Consider the following 19,386-nt stretch of genomic DNA (forward strand, 5'->3'; position numbering starts at 1 on the left):
GCCATCAGCCCTGCCTGCCTCCAGCCGCCTTCTGGTTAATGAGTTATCCAGCCTGGCACTTCGGTTGCGCCAGCGAGACCAAGTCTCGGCTTTGGTTAATGATTTGAGCCGAACCGACCTGCCCCCCGCCACCGCGGGCTGAACTCGGGCAGGTCTGCCGATTTCCCGACTCCTTTCGGGGCCTAATCGGGTCGCGCGAGCCGCCTGGCGCGATCGGGGCCCATGCCCCGGCCTCTGCCAGGCCTCGGGCAGCCGCTTTTGAAGCCCGACCAAAAACCCGAAAAATGGGCAAAAAGGGAATAAATTCCCGCCCAAAAAGGGTGAATAGTCGGTTGGGCGGCAGCCCTGGTCGGTCTCTGCAGACCTGGAGGCTCGAGACGTTTGTTTGGAAAACTCACCAAGTCTCGATTCTGCCACCTCCTACCTCTGTGCAGATACCCCGCCAACCCCCAAGGACAGAAATGACAAGTGTCAAGTTGGCGGGGCGTCGGGCCACCTGCTGCCGGCCATGAGCATCCAAATCCCCGCAAAAGGGGCATTTTCATTTCTTCATCGGGACTTCCGACAATTGCCGAGGTTCAACTCATTAACGTTGTTCGCAGACACTTGCCAGAAAATGCAAGTGGCCACTTTGCCGGGCCGACTCGCTTGCCCAAGCGGGAAACCATCAACCGAAGGCCCGGTAAGGCGGCCGAATCTGACCTCATAGACTTCCACACAACGGGACTTTTGACTTTCCCGGCCGCGGGTGGCCTCCACCCGGCCTCAGCCATCAGCCCTGCCTGCCTCCAGCCGCCTTCTGGTTAATGAGTTATCCAGCCTGGCACTTCGGTTGCGCCAGCGAGACCAAGTCTCGGCTTTGGTTAATGATTTGAGCCGAACCGACCTGCCCCCCGCCCCCGCGGGCTGAAGTCGGGCAGGTCTGCCGATTTCCCGACTCCTTTCGGGGCCTAATCGGGTCGCGCGTGCCGCCTGGCGCGATCGGGGCCCATGCCCCGGCCTCTGCCAGGCCTCGGGCAGCCGCTTTTGAAGCCCGACCAAAAACCCGAAAAATGGGCAAAAAGGGAATAAATTCCCGCCCAAAAAGGGTGAATAGTCGGTTGGGCGGCAGCCCTGGTCGGTCTCTGCAGACCTGGAGGCTCGAGACGTTTGTTTGGAAAACTCACCAAGTCTCGATTCTGCCACCTCCTACCTCTGTGCAGATACCCCGCCAACCCCCAAGGACAGAAATGACAAGTGTCAAGTTGGCGGGGCGTCGGGCCACCTGCTGCCGGCCATGAGCATCCAAATCCCCGCAAAAGGGGCATTTTCATTTCTTCATCGGGACTTCCGACAATTGCCGAGGTTCAACTCATTAACGTTGTTCGCAGACACTTGCCAGAAAATGCAAGTGGCCACTTTGCCGGGCCGACTCGCTTGCCCAAGCGGGAAACCATCAACCGCAGGCCCGGTAAGGCGGCCGAATCTGACCTCATAGACTTCCACACAACGGGACTTTTGACTTTCCCGGCCGCGGGTGGCCTCCACCCGGCCTCAGCCATCAGCCCTGCCTGCCTCCAGCCGCCTTCTGGTTAATGAGTTATCCAGCCTGGCACTTCGGTTGCGCCAGCGAGACCAAGTCTCGGCTTTGGTTAATGATTTGAGCCGAACCGACCTGCCCCCCGCCCCCCCCGGGCTGAACTCGGGCAGGTCTGCCGATTTCCCGACTCCTTTCGGGGCCTAATCGGGTCGCGCGAGCCGCCTGGCGCGATCGGGGACCATGCCCCGGCCTCTGCCAGGCCTCGGGCAGCCGCTTTTGAAGCCCGACCAAAAACCCGAAAAATGGGCAAAAAGGGAATAAATTCCCGCCCAAAAAGGGTGAATAGTCGGTTGGGCGGCAGCCCTGGTCGGTCTCTGCAGACCTGGAGGCTCGAGACGTTTGTTTGGAAAACTCACCAAGTCTCGATTCTGCCACCTCCTACCTCTGTGCAGATACCCCGCCAACCCCCAAGGACAGAAATGACAAGTGTCAAGTTGGCGGGGCGTCGGGCCACCTGCTGCCGGCCATGAGCATCCAAATCCCCGCAAAAGGGGCATTTTCATTTCTTCATCGGGACTTCCGGCAATTTCCGAGGTTCAACTCATTAACGTTGTTCGCAGACACTTGCCAGAAAATGCAAGTGGCCACTTTGCCGGGCCGACTCGCTTGCCCAAGCGGGAAACCATCAACCGAAGGCCCGGTAAGGCGGCCGAATCTGACCTCATAGACTTCCACACAACGGGACTTTTGACTTTCCCGGCCGCGGGTGGCCTCCACCCGGCCTCAGCCATCAGCCCTGCCTGCCTCCAGCCGCCTTCTGGTTAATGAGTTATCCAGCCTGGCACTTCGGTTGCGCCAGCGAGACCAAGTCTCGGCTTTGGTTAATGATTTGAGCCGAACCGACCTGCCCCCCGCCCCCCCCGGGCTGAACTCGGGCAGGTCTGCCGATTTCCCGACTCCTTTCGGGGCCTAATCGGGTCGCGCGAGCCGCCTGGCGCGATCGGGGACCATGCCCCGGCCTCTGCCAGGCCTCGGGCAGCCGCTTTTGAAGCCCGACCAAAAACCCGAAAAATGGGCAAAAAGGGAATAAATTCCCGCCCAAAAAGGGTGAATAGTCGGTTGGGCGGCAGCCCTGGTCGGTCTCTGCAGACCTGGAGGCTCGAGACGTTTGTTTGGAAAACTCACCAAGTCTCGATTCTGCCACCTCCTACCTCTGTGCAGATACCCCGCCAACCCCCAAGGACAGAAATGACAAGTGTCAAGTTGGCGGGGCGTCGGGCCACCTGCTGCCGGCCATGAGCATCCAAATCCCCGCAAAAGGGGCATTTTCATTTCTTCATCGGGACTTCCGGCAATTTCCGAGGTTCAACTCATTAACGTTGTTCGCAGACACTTGCCAGAAAATGCAAGTGGCCACTTTGCCGGGCCGACTCGCTTGCCCAAGCGGGAAACCATCAACCGAAGGCCCGGTAAGGCGGCCGAATCTGACCTCATAGACTTCCACACAACGGGACTTTTGACTTTCCCGGCCGCGGGTGGCCTCCACCCGGCCTCAGCCATCAGCCCTGCCTGCCTCCAGCCGCCTTCTGGTTAATGAGTTATCCAGCCTGGCACTTCGGTTGCGCCAGCGAGACCAAGTCTCGGCTTTGGTTAATGATTTGAGCCGAACCGACCTGCCCCCCGCCCCCCCCGGGCTGAACTCGGGCAGGTCTGCCGATTTCCCGACTCCTTTCGGGGCCTAATCGGGTCGCGCGAGCCGCCTGGCGCGATCGGGGACCATGCCCCGGCCTCTGCCAGGCCTCGGGCAGCCGCTTTTGAAGCCCGACCAAAAACCCGAAAAATGGGCAAAAAGGGAATAAATTCCCGCCCAAAAAGGGTGAATAGTCGGTTGGGCGGCAGCCCTGGTCGGTCTCTGCAGACCTGGAGGCTCGAGACGTTTGTTTGGAAAACTCACCAAGTCTCGATTCTGCCACCTCCTACCTCTGTGCAGATACCCCGCCAACCCCCAAGGACAGAAATGACAAGTGTCAAGTTGGCGGGGCGTCGGGCCACCTGCTGCCGGCCATGAGCATCCAAATCCCCGCAAAAGGGGCATTTTCATTTCTTCATCGGGACTTCCGGCAATTTCCAAGGTTCAACTCATTAACGTTGTTCGCAGACACTTGCCAGAAAATGCAAGTGGCCACTTTGCCGGGCCGACTCGCTTGCCCAAGCGGGAAACCATCAACCGAAGGCCCGGTAAGGCGGCCGAATCTGACCTCATAGACTTCCACACAACGGGACTTTTGACTTTCCCGGCCGCGGGTGGCCTCCACCCGGCCTCAGCCATCAACCCTGCCTGCCTCCAGCCGCCTTCTGGTTAATGAGTTATCCAGCCTGGCACTTCGGTTGCGCCAGCGAGACCAAGTCTCGGCTTTGGTTAATGATTTGAGCCGAACCGACCTGCCCCCCGCCCCCCCCGGGCTGAACTCGGGCAGGTCTGCCGATTTCCCGACTCCTTTCGGGGCCTAATCGGGTCGCGCGAGCCGCCTGGCGCGATCGGGGACCATGCCCCGGCCTCTGCCAGGCCTCGGGCAGCCGCTTTTGAAGCCCGACCAAAAACCCGAAAAATGGGCAAAAAGGGAATAAATTCCCGCCCAAAAAGGGTGAATAGTCGGTTGGGCGGCAGCCCTGGTCGGTCTCTGCAGACCTGGAGGCTCGAGACGTTTGTTTGGAAAACTCACCAAGTCTCGATTCTGCCACCTCCTACCTCTGTGCAGATACCCCGCCAACCCCCAAGGACAGAAATGACAAGTGTCAAGTTGGCGGGGCGTCGGGCCACCTGCTGCCGGCCATGAGCATCCAAATCCCCGCAAAAGGGGCATTTTCATTTCTTCATCGGGACTTCCGACAATTGCCGAGGTTCAACTCATTAACGTTGTTCGCAGACACTTGCCAGAAAATGCAAGTGGCCACTTTGCCGGGCCGACTCGCTTGCCCAAGCGGGAAACCATCAACCGAAGGCCCGGTAAGGCGGCCGAATCTGACCTCATAGACTTCCACACAACGGGACTTTTGACTTTCCCGGCCGCGGGTGGCCTCCACCCGGCCTCAGCCATCAGCCCTGCCTGCCTCCAGCCGCCTTCTGGTTAATGAGTTATCCAGCCTGGCACTTCGGTTGCGCCAGCGAGACCAAGTCTCGGCTTTGGTTAATGATTTGAGCCGAACCGACCTGCCCCCCGCCCCCCCCGGGCTGAACTCGGGCAGGTCTGCCGATTTCCCGACTCCTTTCGGGGCCTAATCGGGTCGCGCGAGCCGCCTGGCGCGATCGGGGACCATGCCCCGGCCTCTGCCAGGCCTCGGGCAGCCGCTTTTGAAGCCCGACCAAAAACCCGAAAAATGGGCAAAAAGGGAATAAATTCCCGCCCAAAAAGGGTGAATAGTCGGTTGGGCGGCAGCCCTGGTCGGTCTCTGCAGACCTGGAGGCTCGAGACGTTTGTTTGGAAAACTCACCAAGTCTCGATTCTGCCACCTCCTACCTCTGTGCAGATACCCCGCCAACCCCCAAGGACAGAAATGACAAGTGTCAAGTTGGCGGGGCGTCGGGCCACCTGCTGCCGGCCATGAGCATCCAAATCCCCGCAAAAGGGGCATTTTCATTTCTTCATCGGGACTTCCGGCAATTTCCAAGGTTCAACTCATTAACGTTGTTCGCAGACACTTGCCAGAAAATGCAAGTGGCCACTTTGCCGGGCCGACTCGCTTGCCCAAGCGGGAAACCATCAACCGAAGGCCCGGTAAGGCGGCCGAATCTGACCTCATAGACTTCCACACAACGGGACTTTTGACTTTCCCGGCCGCGGGTGGCCTCCACCCGGCCTCAGCCATCAGCCCTGCCTGCCTCCAGCCGCCTTCTGGTTAATGAGTTATCCAGCCTGGCACTTCGGTTGCGCCAGCGAGACCAAGTCTCGGCTTTGGTTAATGATTTGAGCCGAACCGACCTGCCCCCCGCCCCCGCGGGCTGAAGTCGGGCAGGTCTGCCGATTTCCCGACTCCTTTCGGGGCCTAATCGGGTCGCGCGTGCCGCCTGGCGCGATCGGGGCCCATGCCCCGGCCTCTGCCAGGCCTCGGGCAGCCGCTTTTGAAGCCCGACCAAAAACCCGAAAAATGGGCAAAAAGGGAATAAATTCCCGCCCAAAAAGGGTGAATAGTCGGTTGGGCGGCAGCCCTGGTCGGTCTCTGCAGACCTGGAGGCTCGAGACGTTTGTTTGGAAAACTCACCAAGTCTCGATTCTGCCACCTCCTACCTCTGTGCAGATACCCCGCCAACCCCCAAGGACAGAAATGACAAGTGTCAAGTTGGCGGGGCGTCGGGCCACCTGCTGCCGGCCATGAGCATCCAAATCCCCGCAAAAGGGGCATTTTCATTTCTTCATCGGGACTTCCGACAATTGCCGAGGTTCAACTCATTAACGTTGTTCGCAGACACTTGCCAGAAAATGCAAGTGGCCACTTTGCCGGGCCGACTCGCTTGCCCAAGCGGGAAACCATCAACCGCAGGCCCGGTAAGGCGGCCGAATCTGACCTCATAGACTTCCACACAACGGGACTTTTGACTTTCCCGGCCGCGGGTGGCCTCCACCCGGCCTCAGCCATCAGCCCTGCCTGCCTCCAGCCGCCTTCTGGTTAATGAGTTATCCAGCCTGGCACTTCGGTTGCGCCAGCGAGACCAAGTCTCGGCTTTGGTTAATGATTTGAGCCGAACCGACCTGCCCCCCGCCCCCCCCGGGCTGAACTCGGGCAGGTCTGCCGATTTCCCGACTCCTTTCGGGGCCTAATCGGGTCGCGCGAGCCGCCTGGCGCGATCGGGGACCATGCCCCGGCCTCTGCCAGGCCTCGGGCAGCCGCTTTTGAAGCCCGACCAAAAACCCGAAAAATGGGCAAAAAGGGAATAAATTCCCGCCCAAAAAGGGTGAATAGTCGGTTGGGCGGCAGCCCTGGTCGGTCTCTGCAGACCTGGAGGCTCGAGACGTTTGTTTGGAAAACTCACCAAGTCTCGATTCTGCCACCTCCTACCTCTGTGCAGATACCCCGCCAACCCCCAAGGACAGAAATGACAAGTGTCAAGTTGGCGGGGCGTCGGGCCACCTGCTGCCGGCCATGAGCATCCAAATCCCCGCAAAAGGGGCATTTTCATTTCTTCATCGGGACTTCCGGCAATTTCCGAGGTTCAACTCATTAACGTTGTTCGCAGACACTTGCCAGAAAATGCAAGTGGCCACTTTGCCGGGCCGACTCGCTTGCCCAAGCGGGAAACCATCAACCGAAGGCCCGGTAAGGCGGCCGAATCTGACCTCATAGACTTCCACACAACGGGACTTTTGACTTTCCCGGCCGCGGGTGGCCTCCACCCGGCCTCAGCCATCAGCCCTGCCTGCCTCCAGCCGCCTTCTGGTTAATGAGTTATCCAGCCTGGCACTTCGGTTGCGCCAGCGAGACCAAGTCTCGGCTTTGGTTAATGATTTGAGCCGAACCGACCTGCCCCCCGCCCCCCCCGGGCTGAACTCGGGCAGGTCTGCCGATTTCCCGACTCCTTTCGGGGCCTAATCGGGTCGCGCGAGCCGCCTGGCGCGATCGGGGACCATGCCCCGGCCTCTGCCAGGCCTCGGGCAGCCGCTTTTGAAGCCCGACCAAAAACCCGAAAAATGGGCAAAAAGGGAATAAATTCCCGCCCAAAAAGGGTGAATAGTCGGTTGGGCGGCAGCCCTGGTCGGTCTCTGCAGACCTGGAGGCTCGAGACGTTTGTTTGGAAAACTCACCAAGTCTCGATTCTGCCACCTCCTACCTCTGTGCAGATACCCCGCCAACCCCCAAGGACAGAAATGACAAGTGTCAAGTTGGCGGGGCGTCGGGCCACCTGCTGCCGGCCATGAGCATCCAAATCCCCGCAAAAGGGGCATTTTCATTTCTTCATCGGGACTTCCGGCAATTTCCGAGGTTCAACTCATTAACGTTGTTCGCAGACACTTGCCAGAAAATGCAAGTGGCCACTTTGCCGGGCCGACTCGCTTGCCCAAGCGGGAAACCATCAACCGAAGGCCCGGTAAGGCGGCCGAATCTGACCTCATAGACTTCCACACAACGGGACTTTTGACTTTCCCGGCCGCGGGTGGCCTCCACCCGGCCTCAGCCATCAGCCCTGCCTGCCTCCAGCCGCCTTCTGGTTAATGAGTTATCCAGCCTGGCACTTCGGTTGCGCCAGCGAGACCAAGTCTCGGCTTTGGTTAATGATTTGAGCCGAACCGACCTGCCCCCCGCCCCCCCCGGGCTGAACTCGGGCAGGTCTGCCGATTTCCCGACTCCTTTCGGGGCCTAATCGGGTCGCGCGAGCCGCCTGGCGCGATCGGGGACCATGCCCCGGCCTCTGCCAGGCCTCGGGCAGCCGCTTTTGAAGCCCGACCAAAAACCCGAAAAATGGGCAAAAAGGGAATAAATTCCCGCCCAAAAAGGGTGAATAGTCGGTTGGGCGGCAGCCCTGGTCGGTCTCTGCAGACCTGGAGGCTCGAGACGTTTGTTTGGAAAACTCACCAAGTCTCGATTCTGCCACCTCCTACCTCTGTGCAGATACCCCGCCAACCCCCAAGGACAGAAATGACAAGTGTCAAGTTGGCGGGGCGTCGGGCCACCTGCTGCCGGCCATGAGCATCCAAATCCCCGCAAAAGGGGCATTTTCATTTCTTCATCGGGACTTCCGGCAATTTCCAAGGTTCAACTCATTAACGTTGTTCGCAGACACTTGCCAGAAAATGCAAGTGGCCACTTTGCCGGGCCGACTCGCTTGCCCAAGCGGGAAACCATCAACCGAAGGCCCGGTAAGGCGGCCGAATCTGACCTCATAGACTTCCACACAACGGGACTTTTGACTTTCCCGGCCGCGGGTGGCCTCCACCCGGCCTCAGCCATCAGCCCTGCCTGCCTCCAGCCGCCTTCTGGTTAATGAGTTATCCAGCCTGGCACTTCGGTTGCGCCAGCGAGACCAAGTCTCGGCTTTGGTTAATGATTTGAGCCGAACCGACCTGCCCCCCGCCCCCCCCGGGCTGAACTCGGGCAGGTCTGCCGATTTCCCGACTCCTTTCGGGGCCTAATCGGGTCGCGCGAGCCGCCTGGCGCGATCGGGGACCATGCCCCGGCCTCTGCCAGGCCTCGGGCAGCCGCTTTTGAAGCCCGACCAAAAACCCGAAAAATGGGCAAAAAGGGAATAAATTCCCGCCCAAAAAGGGTGAATAGTCGGTTGGGCGGCAGCCCTGGTCGGTCTCTGCAGACCTGGAGGCTCGAGACGTTTGTTTGGAAAACTCACCAAGTCTCGATTCTGCCACCTCCTACCTCTGTGCAGATACCCCGCCAACCCCCAAGGACAGAAATGACAAGTGTCAAGTTGGCGGGGCGTCGGGCCACCTGCTGCCGGCCATGAGCATCCAAATCCCCGCAAAAGGGGCATTTTCATTTCTTCATCGGGACTTCCGACAATTGCCGAGGTTCAACTCATTAACGTTGTTCGCAGACACTTGCCAGAAAATGCAAGTGGCCACTTTGCCGGGCCGACTCGCTTGCCCAAGCGGGAAACCATCAACCGAAGGCCCGGTAAGGCGGCCGAATCTGACCTCATAGACTTCCACACAACGGGACTTTTGACTTTCCCGGCCGCGGGTGGCCTCCACCCGGCCTCAGCCATCAGCCCTGCCTGCCTCCAGCCGCCTTCTGGTTAATGAGTTATCCAGCCTGGCACTTCGGTTGCGCCAGCGAGACCAAGTCTCGGCTTTGGTTAATGATTTGAGCCGAACCGACCTGCCCCCCGCCCCCCCCGGGCTGAACTCGGGCAGGTCTGCCGATTTCCCGACTCCTTTCGGGGCCTAATCGGGTCGCGCGAGCCGCCTGGCGCGATCGGGGACCATGCCCCGGCCTCTGCCAGGCCTCGGGCAGCCGCTTTTGAAGCCCGACCAAAAACCCGAAAAATGGGCAAAAAGGGAATAAATTCCCGCCCAAAAAGGGTGAATAGTCGGTTGGGCGGCAGCCCTGGTCGGTCTCTGCAGACCTGGAGGCTCGAGACGTTTGTTTGGAAAACTCACCAAGTCTCGATTCTGCCACCTCCTACCTCTGTGCAGATACCCCGCCAACCCCCAAGGACAGAAATGACAAGTGTCAAGTTGGCGGGGCGTCGGGCCACCTGCTGCCGGCCATGAGCATCCAAATCCCCGCAAAAGGGGCATTTTCATTTCTTCATCGGGACTTCCGGCAATTTCCAAGGTTCAACTCATTAACGTTGTTCGCAGACACTTGCCAGAAAATGCAAGTGGCCACTTTGCCGGGCCGACTCGCTTGCCCAAGCGGGAAACCATCAACCGAAGGCCCGGTAAGGCGGCCGAATCTGACCTCATAGACTTCCACACAACGGGACTTTTGACTTTCCCGGCCGCGGGTGGCCTCCACCCGGCCTCAGCCATCAGCCCTGCCTGCCTCCAGCCGCCTTCTGGTTAATGAGTTATCCAGCCTGGCACTTCGGTTGCGCCAGCGAGACCAAGTCTCGGCTTTGGTTAATGATTTGAGCCGAACCGACCTGCCCCCCGCCCCCGCGGGCTGAAGTCGGGCAGGTCTGCCGATTTCCCGACTCCTTTCGGGGCCTAATCGGGTCGCGCGTGCCGCCTGGCGCGATCGGGGCCCATGCCCCGGCCTCTGCCAGGCCTCGGGCAGCCGCTTTTGAAGCCCGACCAAAAACCCGAAAAATGGGCAAAAAGGGAATAAATTCCCGCCCAAAAAGGGTGAATAGTCGGTTGGGCGGCAGCCCTGGTCGGTCTCTGCAGACCTGGAGGCTCGAGACGTTTGTTTGGAAAACTCACCAAGTCTCGATTCTGCCACCTCCTACCTCTGTGCAGATACCCCGCCAACCCCCAAGGACAGAAATGACAAGTGTCAAGTTGGCGGGGCGTCGGGCCACCTGCTGCCGGCCATGAGCATCCAAATCCCCGCAAAAGGGGCATTTTCATTTCTTCATCGGGACTTCCGACAATTGCCGAGGTTCAACTCATTAACGTTGTTCGCAGACACTTGCCAGAAAATGCAAGTGGCCACTTTGCCGGGCCGACTCGCTTGCCCAAGCGGGAAACCATCAACCGAAGGCCCGGTAAGGCGGCCGAATCTGACCTCATAGACTTCCACACAACGGGACTTTTGACTTTCCCGGCCGCGGGTGGCCTCCACCCGGCCTCAGCCATCAGCCCTGCCTGCCTCCAGCCGCCTTCTGGTTAATGAGTTATCCAGCCTGGCACTTCGGTTGCGCCAGCGAGACCAAGTCTCGGCTTTGGTTAATGATTTGAGCCGAACCGACCTGCCCCCCGCCCCCGCGGGCTGAAGTCGGGCAGGTCTGCCGATTTCCCGACTCCTTTCGGGGCCTAATCGGGTCGCGCGTGCCGCCTGGCGCGATCGGGGCCCATGCCCCGGCCTCTGCCAGGCCTCGGGCAGCCGCTTTTGAAGCCCGACCAAAAACCCGAAAAATGGGCAAAAAGGGAATAAATTCCCGCCCAAAAAGGGTGAATAGTCGGTTGGGCGGCAGCCCTGGTCGGTCTCTGCAGACCTGGAGGCTCGAGACGTTTGTTTGGAAAACTCACCAAGTCTCGATTCTGCCACCTCCTACCTCTGTGCAGATACCCCGCCAACCCCCAAGGACAGAAATGACAAGTGTCAAGTTGGCGGGGCGTCGGGCCACCTGCTGCCGGCCATGAGCATCCAAATCCCCGCAAAAGGGGCATTTTCATTTCTTCATCGGGACTTCCGACAATTGCCGAGGTTCAACTCATTAACGTTGTTCGCAGACACTTGCCAGAAAATGCAAGTGGCCACTTTGCCGGGCCGACTCGCTTGCCCAAGCGGGAAACCATCAACCGAAGGCCCGGTAAGGCGGCCGAATCTGACCTCATAGACTTCCACACAACGGGACTTTTGACTTTCCCGGCCGCGGGTGGCCTCCACCCGGCCTCAGCCATCAGCCCTGCCTGCCTCCAGCCGCCTTCTGGTTAATGAGTTATCCAGCCTGGCACTTCGGTTGCGCCAGCGAGACCAAGTCTCGGCTTTGGTTAATGATTTGAGCCGAACCGACCTGCCCCCCGCCCCCGCGGGCTGAACTCGGGCAGGTCTGCCGATTTCCCGACTCCTTTCGGGGCCTAATCGCGTCGCGCGAGCCGCCTGGCGCGATCGGGGACCATGCCCCGGCCTCTGCCAGGCCTCGGGCAGCCGCTTTTGAAGCCCGACCAAAAACCCGAAAAATGGGCAAAAAGGGAATAAATTCCCGCCCAAAAAGGGTGAATAGTCGGTTGGGCGGCAGCCCTGGTCGGTCTCTGCAGACCTGGAGGCTCGAGACGTTTGTTTGGAAAACTCACCAAGTCTCGATTCTGCCACCTCCTACCTCTGTGCAGATACCCCGCCAACCCCCAAGGACAGAAATGACAAGTGTCAAGTTGGCGGGGCGTCGGGCCACCTGCTGCCGGCCATGAGCATCCAAATCCCCGCAAAAGGGGCATTTTCATTTCTTCATCGGGACTTCCGACAATTGCCGAGGTTCAACTCATTAACGTTGTTCGCAGACACTTGCCAGAAAATGCAAGTGGCCACTTTGCCGGGCCGACTCGCTTGCCCAAGCGGGAAACCATCAACCGCAGGCCCGGTAAGGCGGCCGAATCTGACCTCATAGACTTCCACACAACGGGACTTTTGACTTTCCCGGCCGCGGGTGGCCTCCACCCGGCCTCAGCCATCAGCCCTGCCTGCCTCCAGCCGCCTTCTGGTTAATGAGTTATCCAGCCTGGCACTTCGGTTGCGCCAGCGAGACCAAGTCTCGGCTTTGGTTAATGATTTGAGCCGAACCGACCTGCCCCCCGCCCCCCCCGGGCTGAACTCGGGCAGGTCTGCCGATTTCCCGACTCCTTTCGGGGCCTAATCGGGTCGCGCGAGCCGCCTGGCGCGATCGGGGACCATGCCCCGGCCTCTGCCAGGCCTCGGGCAGCCGCTTTTGAAGCCCGACCAAAAACCCGAAAAATGGGCAAAAAGGGAATAAATTCCCGCCCAAAAAGGGTGAATAGTCGGTTGGGCGGCAGCCCTGGTCGGTCTCTGCAGACCTGGAGGCTCGAGACGTTTGTTTGGAAAACTCACCAAGTCTCGATTCTGCCACCTCCTACCTCTGTGCAGATACCCCGCCAACCCCCAAGGACAGAAATGACAAGTGTCAAGTTGGCGGGGCGTCGGGCCACCTGCTGCCGGCCATGAGCATCCAAATCCCCGCAAAAGGGGCATTTTCATTTCTTCATCGGGACTTCCGGCAATTTCCAAGGTTCAACTCATTAACGTTGTTCGCAGACACTTGCCAGAAAATGCAAGTGGCCACTTTGCCGGGCCGACTCGCTTGCCCAAGCGGGAAACCATCAACCGAAGGCCCGGTAAGGCGGCCGAATCTGACCTCATAGACTTCCACACAACGGGACTTTTGACTTTCCCGGCCGCGGGTGGCCTCCACCCGGCCTCAGCCATCAGCCCTGCCTGCCTCCAGCCGCCTTCTGGTTAATGAGTTATCCAGCCTGGCACTTCGGTTGCGCCAGCGAGACCAAGTCTCGGCTTTGGTTAATGATTTGAGCCGAACCGACCTGCCCCCCGCCCCCCCCGGGCTGAACTCGGGCAGGTCTGCCGATTTCCCGACTCCTTTCGGGGCCTAATCGGGTCGCGCGAGCCGCCTGGCGCGATCGGGGACCATGCCCCGGCCTCTGCCAGGCCTCGGGCAGCCGCTTTTGAAGCCCGACCAAAAACCCGAAAAATGGGCAAAAAGGGAATAAATTCCCGCCCAAAAAGGGTGAATAGTCGGTTGGGCGGCAGCCCTGGTCGGTCTCTGCAGACCTGGAGGCTCGAGACGTTTGTTTGGAAAACTCACCAAGTCTCGATTCTGCCACCTCCTACCTCTGTGCAGATACCCCGCCAACCCCCAAGGACAGAAATGACAAGTGTCAAGTTGGCGGGGCGTCGGGCCACCTGCTGCCGGCCATGAGCATCCAAATCCCCGCAAAAGGGGCATTTTCATTTCTTCATCGGGACTTCCGGCAATTTCCGAGGTTCAACTCATTAACGTTGTTCGCAGACACTTGCCAGAAAATGCAAGTGGCCACTTTGCCGGGCCGACTCGCTTGCCCAAGCGGGAAACCATCAACCGAAGGCCCGGTAAGGCGGCCGAATCTGACCTCATAGACTTCCACACAACGGGACTTTTGACTTTCCCGGCCGCGGGTGGCCTCCACCCGGCCTCAGCCATCAGCCCTGCCTGCCTCCAGCCGCCTTCTGGTTAATGAGTTATCCAGCCTGGCACTTCGGTTGCGCCAGCGAGACCAAGTCTCGGCTTTGGTTAATGATTTGAGCCGAACCGACCTGCCCCCCGCCCCCCCCGGGCTGAACTCGGGCAGGTCTGCCGATTTCCCGACTCCTTTCGGGGCCTAATCGGGTCGCGCGAGCCGCCTGGCGCGATCGGGGACCATGCCCCGGCCTCTGCCAGGCCTCGGGCAGCCGCTTTTGAAGCCCGACCAAAAACCCGAAAAATGGGCAAAAAGGGAATAAATTCCCGCCCAAAAAGGGTGAATAGTCGGTTGGGCGGCAGCCCTGGTCGGTCTCTGCAGACCTGGAGGCTCGAGACGTTTGTTTGGAAAACTCACCAAGTCTCGATTCTGCCACCTCCTACCTCTGTGCAGATACCCCGCCAACCCCCAAGGACAGAAATGACAAGTGTCAAGTTGGCGGGGCGTCGGGCCACCTGCTGCCGGCCATGAGCATCCAAATCCCCGCAAAAGGGGCATTTTCATTTCTTCATCGGGACTTCCGGCAATTTCCAAGGTTCAACTCATTAACGTTGTTCGCAGACACTTGCCAGAAAATGCAAGTGGCCACTTTGCCGGGCCGACTCGCTTGCCCAAGCGGGAAACCATCAACCGAAGGCCCGGTAAGGCGGCCGAATCTGACCTCATAGACTTCCACACAACGGGACTTTTGACTTTCCCGGCCGCGGGTGGCCTCCACCCGGCCTCAGCCATCAGCCCTGCCTGCCTCCAGCCGCCTTCTGGTTAATGAGTTATCCAGCCTGGCACTTCGGTTGCGCCAGCGAGACCAAGTCTCGGCTTTGGTTAATGATTTGAGCCGAACCGACCTGCCCCCCGCCACCGCGGGCTGAACTCGGCAAGGTCTGCCGATTTCCCGACTCCTTTCGGGGCCTAATCGGGTCGCGCGAGCCACCTGGCGCGATCGGGGCCCATGCCCCGGCCTCTGCCAGGCCTCGGGCAGCCGCTTTTGAAGCCCGACCAAAAACCCGAAAAATGGGCAAAAAGGGAATAAATTCCCGCCCAAAAAGGGTGAATAGTCGGTTGGGCGGCAGCCCTGGTCGGTCTCTGCAGACCTGGAGGCTCGAGACGTTTGTTTGGAAAACTCACCAAGTCTCGATTCTGCCACCTCCTACCTCTGTGCAGATACCCCGCCAACCCCCAAGGACAGAAATGACAAGTGTCAAGTTGGCGGGGCGTCGGGCCACCTGCTGCCGGCCATGAGCATCCAAATCCCCGCAAAAGGGGCATTTTCATTTCTTCATCGGGACTTCCGGCAATTTCCAAGGTTCAACTCATTAACGTTGTTCGCAGACACTTGCCAGAAAATGCAAGTGGCCACTTTGCCGGGCCGACTCGCTTGCCCAAGCGGGAAACCATCAACCGAAGGCCCGGTAAGGCGGCCGAATCTGACCTCATAGACTTCCACACAACGGGACTTTTGACTTTCCCGGCCGCGGGTGGCCTCCACCCGGCCTCAGCCATCAGCCCTGCCTGCCTCCAGCCGCCTTCTGGTTAATGAGTTATCCAGCCTGGCACTTCGGTTGCGCCAGCGAGACCAAGTCTCGGCTTTGGTTAATGATTTGAGCCGAACCGACCTGCCCCCCGCCCCCGCGGGCTGAAGTCGGGCAGGTCTGCCGATTTCCCGACTCCTTTCGGGGCCTAATCGGGTCGCGCGTGCCGCCTGGCGCGATCGGGGCCCATGCCCCGGCCTCTGCCAGGCCTCGGGCAGCCGCTTTGAAGCCCGACCAAAAACCCGAAAAATGGGCAAAAAGGGAATAAATTCCCGCCCAAAAAGGGTGAATAGTCGGTTGGGCGGCAGCCCTGGTCGGTCTCTGCAGACCTGGAGGCTCGAGACGTTTGTTTGGAAAACTCACCAAGTCTCGATTCTGCCACCTCCTACCTCTGTGCAGATACCCCGCCAACCCCCAAGGACAGAAATGACAAGTGTCAAGTTGGCGGGGCGTCGGGCCACCTGCTGCCGGCCATGAGCATCCAAATCCCCGCAAAAGGGGCATTTTCATTTCTTCATCGGGACTTCCGACAATTGCCGAGGTTCAACTCATTAACGTTGTTCGCAGACACTTGCCAGAAAATGCAAGTGGCCACTTTGCCGGGCCGACTCGCTTGCCCAAGCGGGAAACCATCAACCGAAGGCCCGGTAAGGCGGCCGAATCTGACCTCATAGACTTCCACACAACGGGACTTTTGACTTTCCCGGCCGCGGGTGGCCTCCACCCGGCCTCAGCCATCAGCCCTGCCTGCCTCCAGCCGCCTTCTGGTTAATGAGTTATCCAGCCTGGCACTTCGGTTGCGCCAGCGAGACCAAGTCTCGGCTTTGGTTAATGATTTGAGCCGAACCGACCTGCCCCCCGCCCCCGCGGGCTGAAGTCGGGCAGGTCTGCCGATTTCCCGACTCCTTTCGGGGCCTAATCGGGTCGCGCGTGCCGCCTGGCGCGATCGGGGCCCATGCCCCGGCCTCTGCCAGGCCTCGGGCAGCCGCTTTTGAAGCCCGACCAAAAACCCGAAAAATGGGCAAAAAGGGAATAAATTCCCGCCCAAAAAGGGTGAATAGTCGGTTGGGCGGCAGCCCTGGTCGGTCTCTGCAGACCTGGAGGCTCGAGACGTTTGTTTGGAAAACTCACCAAGTCTCGATTCTGCCACCTCCTACCTCTGTGCAGATACCCCGCCAACCCCCAAGGACAGAAATGACAAGTGTCAAGTTGGCGGGGCGTCGGGCCACCTGCTGCCGGCCATGAGCATCCAAATCCCCGCAAAAGGGGCATTTTCATTTCTTCATCGGGACTTCCGACAATTGCCGAGGTTCAACTCATTAACGTTGTTCGCAGACACTTGCCAGAAAATGCAAGTGGCCACTTTGCCGGGCCGACTCGCTTGCCCAAGCGGGAAACCATCAACCGAAGGCCCGGTAAGGCGGCCGAATCTGACCTCATAGACTTCCACACAACGGGACTTTTGACTTTCCCGGCCGCGGGTGGCCTCCACCCGGCCTCAGCCATCAGCCCTGCCTGCCTCCAGCCGCCTTCTGGTTAATGAGTTATCCAGCCTGGCACTTCGGTTGCGCCAGCGAGACCAAGTCTCGGCTTTGGTTAATGATTTGAGCCGAACCGACCTGCCCCCCGCCCCCGCGGGCTGAACTCGGGCAGGTCTGCCGATTTCCCGACTCCTTTCGGGGCCTAATCGCGTCGCGCGAGCCGCCTGGCGCGATCGGGGACCATGCCCCGGCCTCTGCCAGGCCTCGGGCAGCCGCTTTTGAAGCCCGACCAAAAACCCGAAAAATGGGCAAAAAGGGAATAAATTCCCGCCCAAAAAGGGTGAATAGTCGGTTGGGCGGCAGCCCTGGTCGGTCTCTGCAGACCTGGAGGCTCGAGACGTTTGTTTGGAAAACTCACCAAGTCTCGATTCTGCCACCTCCTACCTCTGTGCAGATACCCCGCCAACCCCCAAGGACAGAAATGACAAGTGTCAAGTTGGCGGGGCGTCGGGCCACCTGCTGCCGGCCATGAGCATCCAAATCCCCGCAAAAGGGGCATTTTCATTTCTTCATCGGGACTTCCGACAATTGCCGAGGTTCAACTCATTAACGTTGTTCGCAGACACTTGCCAGAAAATGCAAGTGGCCACTTTGCCGGGCCGACTCGCTTGCCCAAGCGGGAAACCATCAACCGCAGGCCCGGTAAGGCGGCCGAATCTGACCTCATAGACTTCCACACAACGGGACTTTTGACTTTCCCGGCCGCGGGTGGCCTCCACCCCGGCCTCAGCCATCAGCCCTGCCTGCCTCCAGCCGCCTTCTGGTTAATGAGTTATCCAGCCTGGCACTTCGGTTGCGCCAGCGAGACCAAGTCTCGGCTTTGGTTAATGATTTGAGCCGAACCGACCTGCCCCCCGCCCCCCCCGGGCTGAACTCGGGCAGGTCTGCCGATTTCCCGACTCCTTTCGGGGCCTAATCGGGTCGCGCGAGCCGCCTGGCGCGATCGGGGACCATGCCCCGGCCTCTGCCAGGCCTCGGGCAGCCGCTTTTGAAGCCCGACCAAAAACCCGAAAAATGGGCAAAAAGGGAATAAATTCCCGCCCAAAAAGGGTGAATAGTCGGTTGGGCGGCAGCCCTGGTCGGTCTCTGCAGACCTGGAGGCTCGAGACGTTTGTTTGGAAAACTCACCAAGTCTCGATTCTGCCACCTCCTACCTCTGTGCAGATACCCCGCCAACCCCCAAGGACAGAAATGACAAGTGTCAAGTTGGCGGGGCGTCGGGCCACCTGCTGCCGGCCATGAGCATCCAAATCCCCGCAAAAGGGGCATTTTCATTTCTTCATCGGGACTTCCGGCAATTTCCAAGGTTCAACTCATTAACGTTGTTCGCAGACACTTGCCAGAAAATGCAAGTGGCCACTTTGCCGGGCCGACTCGCTTGCCCAAGCGGGAAACCATCAACCGAAGGCCCGGTAAGGCGGCCGAATCTGACCTCATAGACTTCCACACAACGGGACTTTTGACTTTCCCGGCCGCGGGTGGCCTCCACCCGGCCTCAGCCATCAGCCCTGCCTGCCTCCAGCCGCCTTCTGGTTAATGAGTTATCCAGCCTGGCACTTCGGTTGCGCCAGCGAGACCAAGTCTCGGCTTTGGTTAATGATTTGAGCCGAACCGACCTGCCCCCCGCCCCCCCCGGGCTGAACTCGGGCAGGTCTGCCGATTTCCCGACTCCTTTCGGGGCCTAATCGGGTCGCGCGAGCCGCCTGGCGCGATCGGGGACCATGCCCCGGCCTCTGCCAGGCCTCGGGCAGCCGCTTTTGAAGCCCGACCAAAAACCCGAAAAATGGGCAAAAAGGGAATAAATTCCCGCCCAAAAAGGGTGAATAGTCGGTTGGGCGGCAGCCCTGGTCGGTCTCTGCAGACCTGGAGGCTCGAGACGTTTGTTTGGAAAACTCACCAAGTCTCGATTCTGCCACCTCCTACCTCTGTGCAGATACCCCGCCAACCCCCAAGGACAGAAATGACAAGTGTCAAGTTGGCGGGGCGTCGGGCCACCTGCTGCCGGCCATGAGCATCCAAATCCCCGCAAAAGGGGCATTTTCATTTCTTCATCGGGACTTCCGGCAATTTCCGAGGTTCAACTCATTAACGTTGTTCGCAGACACTTGCCAGAAAATGCAAGTGGCCACTTTGCCGGGCCGACTCGCTTGCCCAAGCGGGAAACCATCAACCGAAGGCCCGGTAAGGCGGCCGAATCTGACCTCATAGACTTCCACACAACGGGACTTTTGACTTTCCCGGCCGCGGGTGGCCTCCACCCGGCCTCAGCCATCAGCCCTGCCTGCCTCCAGCCGCCTTCTGGTTAATGAGTTATCCAGCCTGGCACTTCGGTTGCGCCAGCGAGACCAAGTCTCGGCTTTGGTTAATGATTTGAGCCGAACCGACCTGCCCCCCGCCCCCCCCGGGCTGAACTCGGGCAGGTCTGCCGATTTCCCGAC

Source organism: Pristiophorus japonicus, unplaced genomic scaffold, assembly GCF_044704955.1.
Source record: "Pristiophorus japonicus isolate sPriJap1 unplaced genomic scaffold, sPriJap1.hap1 HAP1_SCAFFOLD_1898, whole genome shotgun sequence".
In the NCBI taxonomy this organism is placed as follows: Eukaryota; Metazoa; Chordata; class Chondrichthyes; family Pristiophoridae; genus Pristiophorus; species Pristiophorus japonicus.